Genomic DNA, 11,287 nt, shown 5'->3' on the forward strand with positions numbered 1-11,287 from the left:
TGACGGCGGCAGGCTAGATACAGGGCACAGCTCTGTCCCCTCCCCCACACCTCAGCATCTGCCACCTGAGGCAGCTGCTTTACTCTGCCTCATTGTAGGGCCAGCCCTGGAATTAGACAATGGGGCCAGTTGCACAAGTCTATGTTATTTGAGTGGCACCCTCAAACGTATGGGGAAAGATTTGCTCAGCCAAAATTCTAGCTGGTTAGTGACTCTTGTCTCCTTGCTTTTATTCTGGCTTGTTCTTATAACTATTGTATCTTGTTGTTATAATTATTGTATTTTTAACTGCTGGTCTATGACCATAAATAAACTGATTGATTGATCTGCTCATGCAACTGTATGGTGTATACAAACTGTCCTCATGGGCATGGGATCACTCACAAAGCTCTTAGATTTCTGTGTGTGTGTGTGTGTGTGTGTGTGTGTGTGTGCACACGTGTGTGTGTGTGTGAGAGAGAGAGAGAGAGAGAGAGAGAGGGGAGGGGGAGAGAGAGGCCCCTAATCTGCTTTTTCCTTGACTTAAGCATACAGTAGTACCTTGGTTCTCAAACAGAATCCATTCCGGAAGTCCGTTCAACTTCTGAAAATGTTCAAAAACCAAGGCACAACTTCTTGCACTCAATCAGAAGCCACGGACACTGCATTGGACCTTCGGCTTTCCAAAAAAGTTCACAAACACTTCCGGGTTTGCAGAGTTGGGGAGCCAAAACGTTTGAGTCACAAGGCGTTCGAAAACCAAGGTACAACTGTGTATGATTGAGGTAGGCTTCCCCTTGGAGTCACTGGAGTTAAGCCCCTCCTGCCCCATCCATAAAACGTGCCTCCATATTTGAGACACTTTTGTGAAGCCTGGGTCACAATCTGTGAGGTCCTTGAACAAGCTTTTGCAAATCCCAGTTTGTCAGGCTCATTTCCCCTGTCATTAAAATGGAGCCTAAGAAAAAAACAGCCAGCTTGAGATTTGAGAATAGGAAGGGATGGATATCTACATCGGATTGGAAGTGTTCACAAGGAAACATAAGAAAATAATAATAATAATAATAATAATAATAATAATAATAATAATAATAATAATTTATTTATACCCCGCCCATCTAGCTGGGCCTCCCCAGCCATTCTGGGCGGCTTCCATAAAAACCAAAAATATAGTAAAATATCACATATTAAAAACTTCCCTGAACAGGGCTGCCTTAAGATGTCTTCTGAATGTCAGGTAGTTGTTTATCGCTTTGACATCTGCTGGAAGGGCGTTCCACAGGGTGGGCGCCACTACCGAGAAGGCCCTCTGCCTGGTTCCCTGTAGCTTTGCTTCTCGCAATGAGGGAACCGCCAGAAGGCCCTCGGCGCTGGACCTCAGCGTCCGGGCAGAATGGTGGGGGTGGAGACGCTCCTTCAGGTATACTGGACCGAGGCCGTTTAGGAAGCAGAGTCTGCTGGTTCAGGCCAGTCTAGTCCAGCATCTTTTCTCACAATGGCCAGCCTGTGGGAAACCCTGTGGGACCTTAGCATTTTCCCTTCCTGCAATTTCCACCAGCTGGTCTTCAGAAGCACTCCTGTCTCTGACCATGGAAGCAGAATAGCCATCACAGGTAGTAGCCATTGTTAGCCTTATCTTCCATGAACCTACAGTCTGTATATTGTTAGTCTTATCTTCCATGAACCTACAGTCTGTATACAAATGCCAAGACCACACAGACTCATTAGAGTGAAGCAACTGAAATGTTTCCCATGTTCCCAAATGCAAAATTGCGCTTCCCGACTCTCTGTGGAGCACATCTCAGTTACCTGCTGGATTTGTGGGAGTGGTAATTTCCCAATAAGCGAAGATTGCAGCTGATCCTAATTGCATCGAACGCAGGTTTCCTTTGGCATTTTGCGCAAGAGTAACAGGCAATGTGGATGAATTAATGCAAACACACCAGATGGCTCCTGATTTACTAGAGCTCTGGTGAGGCAGCTTTTGGAACGGTCTGCTTACAAAACTGTCTGTGGAAAAGGCAGAGGATTTATAGTGCTTTCAATATGATACTTTATCACCCCAATGGACATTTTTTTGTAAGGAGACTATATCCAGTCAACATCAGTAGGGATGTCTGGTGAAGAATAAGCAAGACAATCATGGAATTGGGTGGTTGTTGTTTTGGGGTTTTTTCCAGAAAAGGGCATTTTATGAGGTCTCTAGATTAAATTGTGAATTCATCTATATTACTTGAGCAATGGCCATTTCATAGCTATCTGATGGCCTCCTACAAAATATACTGTATCATCAAGGTGGGGGGGATTCTTCTTCCTTCTTCCCAGTAGCCCATTTATCATTGCTTGGTCTTCCTGGACAGATAGATCCAGGGGCCGCCACTGTGGGCAGGCAGCTGAATCGAACAAGTGCAGGTTAGACCTTTTCACTCCCCAAAGTGAAGTAACTGGGCAAGATGTAATTAGATTGCTCTGTTGTCCCAACCCCATGACAACCCCACTTCGGGGGTCTGAGGGTCTTTTGCATGGCAGTGAAGCCACAATCCCTTTGCCACACAAAAAGCTTCAGGGAATACCATGACCAGGAGACCCCATTTCAACATTAGAATTATGCCATTCCTATTTTGATGCATTTTTTATCTTTGTTGGAAGCCACCCAGAGTGGCTGGGGAAACCCAGCCAGAAGGGCGGGGTACAAATAATTTATTATTATTATTATTATTATTATTATTATTATTATTATTATTATTATTATTATATTCAAGGGTCTCTCCCTGCTTCTAAGAGGCTCAGCAATTGTGGCATCCCTGTAGTTTCGCCGCATTGTTCATTCTTTCTTCATAAATGAACTCTGAACTCCTAGTTCCAAATCTCTCAACTTTGTCTGCATATTTCTTAATAGGCAGACATTTTTCAGAACTTAACGTTCTTGATTTAAATGAAAAGTGGGTGGGTGCCCAGTTCACGTGGCAGCTATATAGCACTGGGAGGAAATAAACTGTGGCTCTAAATATCAAGCCAGTGAATAAAATTTGCTATGAGTCAGGATTTATTTCACATTTAATTGGTGCATAGTAAATTATATGAGCTCGGGACACCCTATAAATGACTAAGTGATTAGTCTATTTTCTGCTACACCTCCCAATTTAATATGCACAATTTTAATTAATGGGATGTTTTCCTTTCTTCGTTCCAAGACATTAGGAAAGATAAATAAAACCAAGACTTCTAGTGTCTGCGACACCCCACTTGGGTGCCTCCCCAGGACTCAATAGATCACAACAAATTGTTGCCATCTATTTATCCTTCTTCCAGCCATGTGACACTGTTTGTAACCAGGTCATTAAGAATGAATATCTGAAGTAAGAGGCATTCTTTCAAATACCTCACTAATAGCAAAAATTGTCCTGCATTTTACTCCTGTCTTCCCAATCTACTGATTTCCCAACTTTTTTCAAAGAAGGCAATGTTGTCTACTATAATTCCTTTTATAATGCTATGCTTTCATCATTTCCCCCCATTATCTTTAGACAGCATCCCTAATTCTTTATGTGCCTCTGACCCATAAAAGAATGTTTTAGAATCTGCCACAGACTGGAGCAGTGGGGAGTGATGCTGGGAGTTGTAGCTCATCATCTGGAGGGCACCAGGTTGACGAAAAGCTGAAAGCCCTGGTTATCGTTTTGGTGATGTTTCTTTCTTCTGATGTGCAAAGTAAGAGGGAGAAAGGTAAGCAAGGAAAGTGTGTGGGATTCATTCCAGCTCCATTCTTTTAGCACACACCCAGGCTAGGATCCTAAATCTATTTACAAGTTGACAAGTCACACTAAACTCGTTTCAATCTTACCTCTGAGCAGACCTGTGTAGGAACAGGCTGTAAGACCAAACTCTCCTTCTCAGAACACTCAGATTCAAACTGAACCTTACAGAGGAGATCCATAAATGGACCTGGGTCTCTCTTTTGCTAAGAGCAGGATTTGGACTAGGCTATGGCGCTGTGGGTTAAACCACAGAGCCTAGGACTTGCTGATCAGAAGGTTGGTGGTTCGAATGCCCGCAACGGGGTGAGATCCCGTTGCTTGGTCCCTGCTCCTGCCAACTTAGCAGTTAGAAAGCATGTCAAAGTACAAGTAGATAAATAGGTACCGCTCTGGTGGGAAGGTAAACGGCATTTCCGTGCGCTGCTCTGGTTCGCCAGAAGTGGCTTAGTCATGCTGGCCATATGACCCGGTAGCTGTACACTGGCTCCCTCGGCCAATAAAGCGAGATGAGCACCACAACCCCAGAGTCGGTCACGACTGGACCTAATGGTCAGGGGTCCTATGGTATGGCAAGAGGATGGAGTGGTCATGCATTCTAATTCACAGTCCTCAATATGAAGGGCTGACAGAGGACAGTCTTATGTCTGAAGCGTTTAAAGTCTACAGTGCTACCTTGGGTTACAGTTGCTTCAGGTTACAGACTGTGCTAACCCAGAAATAGTACCTCGGGTTAAGAACTTTGCTTCAGGATGAGAACAGAAATCGTGTGGTGGCAGTGGAGCGGCAGCGGGAGGCCCCATTAGCTAAAGTGTTAAGAACCGTTTCAGGTTAAGCACAGACCTCCAGAACGAATTAAGTTCTTAACTCGAGGTACCACTGTAGTTGAGAGAGAAAGCCTCCCAAGAAGAGAAAGCAGGGACCTTGAAGTTGCTCTGGACAGGAGACTCAGCAGGCACACAGGTCACTTGGTCACAGTCTTCCCTACTGTGATGAAATCTGTTGTAATGCTATTTTTTAAAAAAAAATTAATACATTAGCACCTATAGATATATAAATTAGCATATGCAAATTTTATGACAATCCATGTTTCCATTCCCCCACAGTATGTGTGTGTTGCACTTCCATATTTTTGGCAATGTGTAACTGGTTGAACCCATTTCCTCCTATGCCCATTCCCAATACAACACTCTCACCACCACCTGCAGTTGCTGTTAGCTGCAGGGGAAAGGGGGATTTGGATCGAGGTATGGAAGAAAGGATTACCGTATTTTTCGCTCTATAAGACGCACCGGACCATAAGACGCACCTAGTTTTTGAAGGAGGAAAACAAGAAAAAAAAATATTCTGAATCTCAGAAGCCAAAACAACAAGAGGGATCGCTGCGCAGCGAAAGCAGCAATCCCTCTTGCTGTTCTGGCTTCTGGGATAGCTGCGCAGCCTGCATTCACTCCATAAGACGCACACACATTTCCCCTTACTTTTTAGGAGGGAAAAAGTGAGTCTTATAGAGCAAAAAATACGGTAAATCCCCTCTGTGTCATGTCCCTGAACCAAACTGATGGAAGCTGCTTTCCAGACAAGCAAAATGTGGCAGGCTATCCGATCAAGTATCTCCTTTGTAACATGTAACTTGGACCTCATCTGCAGAACAGCAGGTCCTTTCTGCCTGTGGCTTAACATTGCAAGCAGCCTGTTCACAAACTGGAAATAGATTGTTGGCAACAGCATTGTTTTTTAACTTATTTGTGTTTGTTGGCCAAAAGGGTAAATCCAGATTAAACAGGGAGGAAGGTGGCCTGGCATTTGGATGCCATTGTGGCATTGTGTGGCTGCTGTGAAAACCTTGCACGCACGAGCAGCACCAATCTCACAATAAACACCCATCAGGAGCCACAGCTGGTTGCCCTTGTCTGGTGTACGAAGCATTCTGTTGCTCCACAGACAGAAAAGATGCAAATGTAGTATGAAAACACTCACTTGGGAACAGCTCCACTGTAGTTCCATGAGAAGCCCAAGCCTGGACATGTTTTCTTAGCCAGAAATCACACTAGGGCCATAGCTCAGTGCCAGAGCATCCACTTTGCATGCAGAAGGTCTCAAATTCAATTCCCAGCATCTGCAAGTAGGGCTAGGAGTGTCCCCAGCCTGAACCCTAGAGAGCCACTGCCATTCAATGTAGACCAGACTGAGCCAGCAGACTATTGGTCCATCTAGCTCAGTCTTGTCTACCAATATAAAGGATATGTTCCTAAGTAAGTGGAGCATTACAGCCATACAACACAATCCTGTGCATTTTTCCTCAGAAGTAAGTCCCGCTATATTTGATGGGACCTTCTCCCAAGTAAGTAGACAAGGATTGCAGCCATACTCTGGGAAAAGTTGGTGCTGAGAAAAGATGTCTATACAAAACTGAGAGGGACGGGAAAAGCCCAAAGCGCCCATGGAACACCTCAAAGGGACTCAGCACAATCAAATGTAAGCAGACTTCACACACTTCATAATTCTGCTTGTGAGAGCCGCACAGCAAATAAGAAGTGTTACTAAAATTGATGCTTCTCTCTTTCAGGGGAGGTTTCAGAAACAAGGTGCTCTTGCCATTTGAATGGAGAAATCCACGCTTGCGCATAAAATATAGGTGGTGTGCATTTTATACTCCCTAAGAGGAAAATAAAGGCATCTCTTATTGGTGACTGGAGTTAATAGGAATTGATAAATTGCATTCCGTCCCAATGGGCAGGAAATCTCAAAAGTTTTAGATTTCTATTGTCAGAGAAATTACTTCTGCAATTCCACCAGCAGGAGTGAATTTAACTGTGGTGTGTACAAGGGGGGGGGGCGGAACGGCGGCGTTAATCTTATCAGAGTGTGACAAAAATCAGAAAATTCACAGCTTTGTGACTGCAATGTATGACTGCTCAAGTTCCAAGGGCCCTGTTTAGAAAATTCTAATTTATGAATGCCACCTGCATATTTTTGCAGTGCCGACTTGAAAGTTCAGGCTTCTTCGGATGTTGCGAGGCTGTTCTTCAAGCTTCCTCAGCTGCATCGCCTGGAGAAACCGAGGGGAGAGCGGAGAGAGGATTACGGTTTGAGCTCCACAGGGCCCGTTTCACACTCCCCCAAGCATGTCCCTTTTGCTCAGGGATATGCGAGTGCATTCCGCAGTTAGTTAAAATACTGCACTGCATATGAATCTACTTACTGAAGTCTGAAGTTACTTTTTAGGACCATGTACATTAATAAAAGATTAGGTGGTTTTAAGCAGAGTGTAATGCCTTGAAGAATGCATTTCCAAAGAGAAAGAAAGAAAGAAAGAAAGAAAGAAAGAAAGAAAGAAAGAAAGAAAGAAAGAAAGAAAGAAAGAAAGAAAGAAAGATTTGCCCTTGTTTTAATACCCAACCTTAAGGATCCATGCAAGGCAGGGAGAGACAGGTCCAGTGGGAAAGATCCCAATTCCTCTTCCTTCACCCAATTCTACATGTGATAGTTGGGTGAAACAGACTTGGGGTGGCAGATAAGGTGCTGTACAAATAATGAAAGTAAAATAGTTTTCATTGCAAAAGACTCATGAAATATTCCTCAAATTCAAAATGCGTGTTTCATGACAATTCACTATTCAGTTTAGACTGAGGCCCAAATGCCACAATTGTGTCCCTTATATGGATTATAGCTTTTCCCTGCCTGCCCGCCCGCCCCCCAAAGAAGAGGAGTGAAATCCAGGTTGGCTCTTTGACTTCCCCACACCTTCAACTAGAATGTCAAGTGCCCCCTCAAAAAAAATAATAATGAGAAAGTGATTGCCTTGTTTCTGAGCCTATCCGAAGTCAACCCCAGCTTCCATCCACAGTTGGCAATTAGGGTTCATTTGCAGGCTTCCCAGATATATAAAAATGCATAGTGACATGTTGATTGAAATCAGGTTTATGCTGCTTTCACAGTTCACTGTATTCAAGAGTGATTCACCACCATCGAAATTATGACAATCAAATATTAAAATATAATATCCAGGAAAAATTTACACCTTCACCAGATGACAACTTTGTGACCAAGGAAAATTTATCCTGGCTGAAGAATAAATTTTTGTGTGGGTAGCTGTTGAAGACAAGGACTGTGATAGGTTTTCAGTTCGCTTTGATCCTTGACGCTCTTCAAAGCCTCAAGATCCCAGTGTGAGTTCCCATGGACATGTGAAGCTCTCATCTGGGAGTTGTTAAGTTAGTAATCTATAGGTAAACTCTTCCATTATCTGCCGAGACAGGTGAGTGCCCACAGTAAGTAGGTAAACTGGAAATTCTTCTGACTTAAATCTTACCCAAGCTAATGAAGAACTGCAATGCTTGCCTCTTTGAGACCTCCCAAAGAATGCTGGGGCCAAGCCCTAATAGCTGCATCAGCATCTCTGCTCCATAGATCTACTCCTCTAAGTGTTCCATAGAAAACTTACTTGCACATTTCTTGAGAGCTTCCACTTCTATATTAGTAAACACCACCTGAAAGAACTTTACTGTATTGTGCACTTGTGTAATTAGCATTTTACTTTGACGACTGGTGGTTGGGAAATTTCTTTAGGCTGCCATTGTGGGTACTGTGCTAAAGCCTAGCGTGCTTCCTAATTAATCAAGCCCAGATAAAAGCACTTGCATGTCAACAGCGGGGATGGGTGGGGGAGCTTAAATGCCGCGGAGAGAAAAGTCCAGCAAATGTATACATAGAGCATACACACAGCAGAGAAGACAAAGAGTTCTTGTCAAACACAAAATAAATGTAGCCCATAGAGACCCTGCAAGTGAATGCTGGACCACAATAGCAAGCATGATACCCATCTAATCGTGTATGGAGGAATACTGCTGCCAAATTTTCTCTGTAGCCACAAGATACCATTTTATTTTCTGGTCCATCTAGCTCTGATGTTGCGGAGGATAATTAGTCCCAAGCCTTGCAACACAATTTATCTTACACTGGGGGTATTCTGCCATGTTCCACTTCATGTATAGTTTGCTAACATGGGGGGGGGGGGTGCTAAAAAAAACAAATTGCCAGAAGAAAAAGGACATGCTTGGGATCTTCAAGTGATTCTCTTTCTGAAAGTATAGGAACTGCTTTGGATCAATGGGGCAGAAGTCACCCTGTCTCAACGTCCATTAAATGAAAGAGAAATAAATCTGTCAGTCTCTTCAGCTTTACTTTTCCAGTAGGTGCGACAAAGTAGCAGAAGAGAAGAGTCTGTGGAAGAGAAAGCAGAGAAGTAAACAGGAGCATATTTATGTCACATCTCTGAGGGTCACTGGATATCCCTTAGATTCTTCTCGGGCTCAGGTTTTGATTGCCAGGAAATACTGTCAGGGTTGTAAGACTTGCTTCACATGGAGTCGAGCATTTCAAGTCGACCTGGCCTCACCTTCTAAGCTGTGTTCGTATAATGTTAGAACCCTCACTAGGTGGGTGCCTAGTTATTCCAGCTTTACCGCTGGGTCTAAATTCACCCTAAAACATTCTAAAATAAATTACCATATTTTTCGCCCTATAGGACGCACCGGCCCATAGGACGCACCTAGATTTGGGGGGGAGGGAAATAAAGGGGGGAATTATTTTCCCTCCCCAGGCGTGGGGCTGGAGCAGGAAAAATCTGAGCTTCCCCCGCCCCAGCCCCCAGAAAGGGTCCAAGAGCGATGGGGAAGGTGAGCGCACCTTCGCCATCGCTCCCGGAGCTTGCGAGGCTGCGGACGGGGGAAGCCGGACCGACCCCTCTCGTGTGCACTGACCCCTCTCGCTCTCCAGGCTTCAGCGAAAGCCTGCATTCGCCCCATAGGATGTACACATATTTCCCCTTCATTTTTGGAGGGGAAAAAGTGTGTCCTATAGGGCGAAAAATACAGTAATAATAATAATAATACCAGCATCTGTGCCACCCAGAGAACTATCTGGAGTACTGAGTTGCAACCCAGAAAGATTCTCATCATTCTTTTAAAATATTTTTTATATCTCCCATTTTACATTCCAATAGTATAGCTTAAATAAAACCAAAAGTGATATTCTAGAGTGAGGAAAGGTGAGGAGAGAGAAGGTTACATAACGACAGAGTATTAAACCAATGTGAATAAATTATAAGGAGGTCTTTCATCTCTGACTTTTTCATTCCAAAATGGAATGAACAAGCCCCCTTCCTCAATAAAATTGTCTTTGTGGTTATAATATGCCGCACTCTTTTTGTGTGTTAGTTTTATCATTGACACAGGACTCATTCACACTTCTGCTATCTCCATGTCTGGAAAGCATAGGTCAGAGCAGTTTTCCACTTGACCAGCATTTTCTCTACCATGGATCCAGGCAGTTTCCCCCTTTCCCTGCTGCTTTCCCAGGGAAAACCCTCTCTTAAATCAAAGCAAACATCAATCTGGAAAAACCCAAATTGCTAGACAAGAGGAAGTGGAGACAAATCCACAGTCTCCAAGTCTTCCTCCTCTCTAACCCAAAAAACCAATTGTACACTTTCTCAGTAACTCGGCCCAAAGGACAAAAACATTAACATGGATTAAGATTTGCCCTAATTACAACACACAGACTTACTTAACCAAGAAGTTAGTTGCATTTACACAAGGGAATGCAATCAAGATAATAAGAAGCAAGTGTTGAATTTACCTTATTATACTTCCCCAGGCTAGTATAAGAAGCACAGAAGTGACATCTTACTTCATTACAGGCAAGTCCACAGCAAAAGGCAACCATATGACTGGGACTGACTGCAGATAACCTGCTTGTTGAACATTACTTCAGACTTCTTTGCACAAAGTTTGCAGGGCAGTTATATGACATTTACTGGTAACTGAGGATTCATTCTGATTTGTTTGCAGGGAGGCTATATGAGATCATATATAGTGACTGTTATCCTAGTGCATTTTCTCATTTACTGCCAAATGTTTGGAGGAGGGGCAGGAGTGGAAACAGGTTTGTTGTACAAGAACACAAAATTCACTTACTGCAAAACCTGAATTTACAAATATTTGATTGAACCCCAACTGCAATTAGGGATTGGGGGGGGTCGATCACATTTAGAGGCCTTCCTAATTTACACTTTCTGAAACTATATGTGAACCGAATCAGAGCCATCCTTTGAAAGTTCGACTCCCCTGGATTTTGCAGTGCAGTTCTCCAGCCAAGCGATGTGTATATACTAAGGTAACATCCGTAAAATGCATATATTAGTACATATTAACATTTATAATGCATCCAGGAAGATTACTTTGCAAAACTGGGCATATTAGGCAAAACTACACGCAAAGGTGTATATGCTGGGAGAAATCCACTAGTGAACTTTCGTGAATGCGAAAAACTGGACATAAAATTGGAAAAAATGAAAAGATGAGGGGGGAACTGAAATGGACATCCCTGTAATATGGTGTAATATGGTGACAGCCTGGAAGCTGACTCGGCTAAAAATCCAGGATCTTCCCTGCTTCTTGTGCAAAGAGGCACAGCATGGAATTCAGCTTTTGACAAATCCACTTGTGGGGTCTGAAGCCTCAAACTCCTAACACCAGCTTTACACTCTC

General features: G+C 43.4%; 1 long non-coding RNA gene across 2 annotated transcripts in view; it reads right to left on the bottom strand.

Moving 5' to 3' along the window:
• Positions 1-10,483, bottom strand: part of LOC309367567 — a 33,719-nt gene extending 23,236 nt beyond the window's left edge. The window contains exons 1-3 of one of the 2 annotated variants that reach the window (XR_014167222.1): positions 10,377-10,483; positions 8,775-8,960; positions 6,701-6,786 (exon numbers count right to left, since the gene is read on the bottom strand). This is a non-coding gene — a long non-coding RNA (uncharacterized lncRNA). Of the gene's footprint in view, positions 1-5,265; positions 6,787-8,774; positions 8,961-10,376 lie in introns of those variants that run through there. The other variant, XR_014167223.1, reaches the window with a different exon arrangement.
• Positions 10,484-11,287: the final 804 nt, after the last annotated feature.

Source organism: Podarcis melisellensis (assembly GCF_964234715.1).
Source record: "Podarcis melisellensis genome assembly, chromosome: 3".
Classification (NCBI taxonomy): domain Eukaryota; kingdom Metazoa; phylum Chordata; class Lepidosauria; order Squamata; family Lacertidae; genus Podarcis; species Podarcis melisellensis.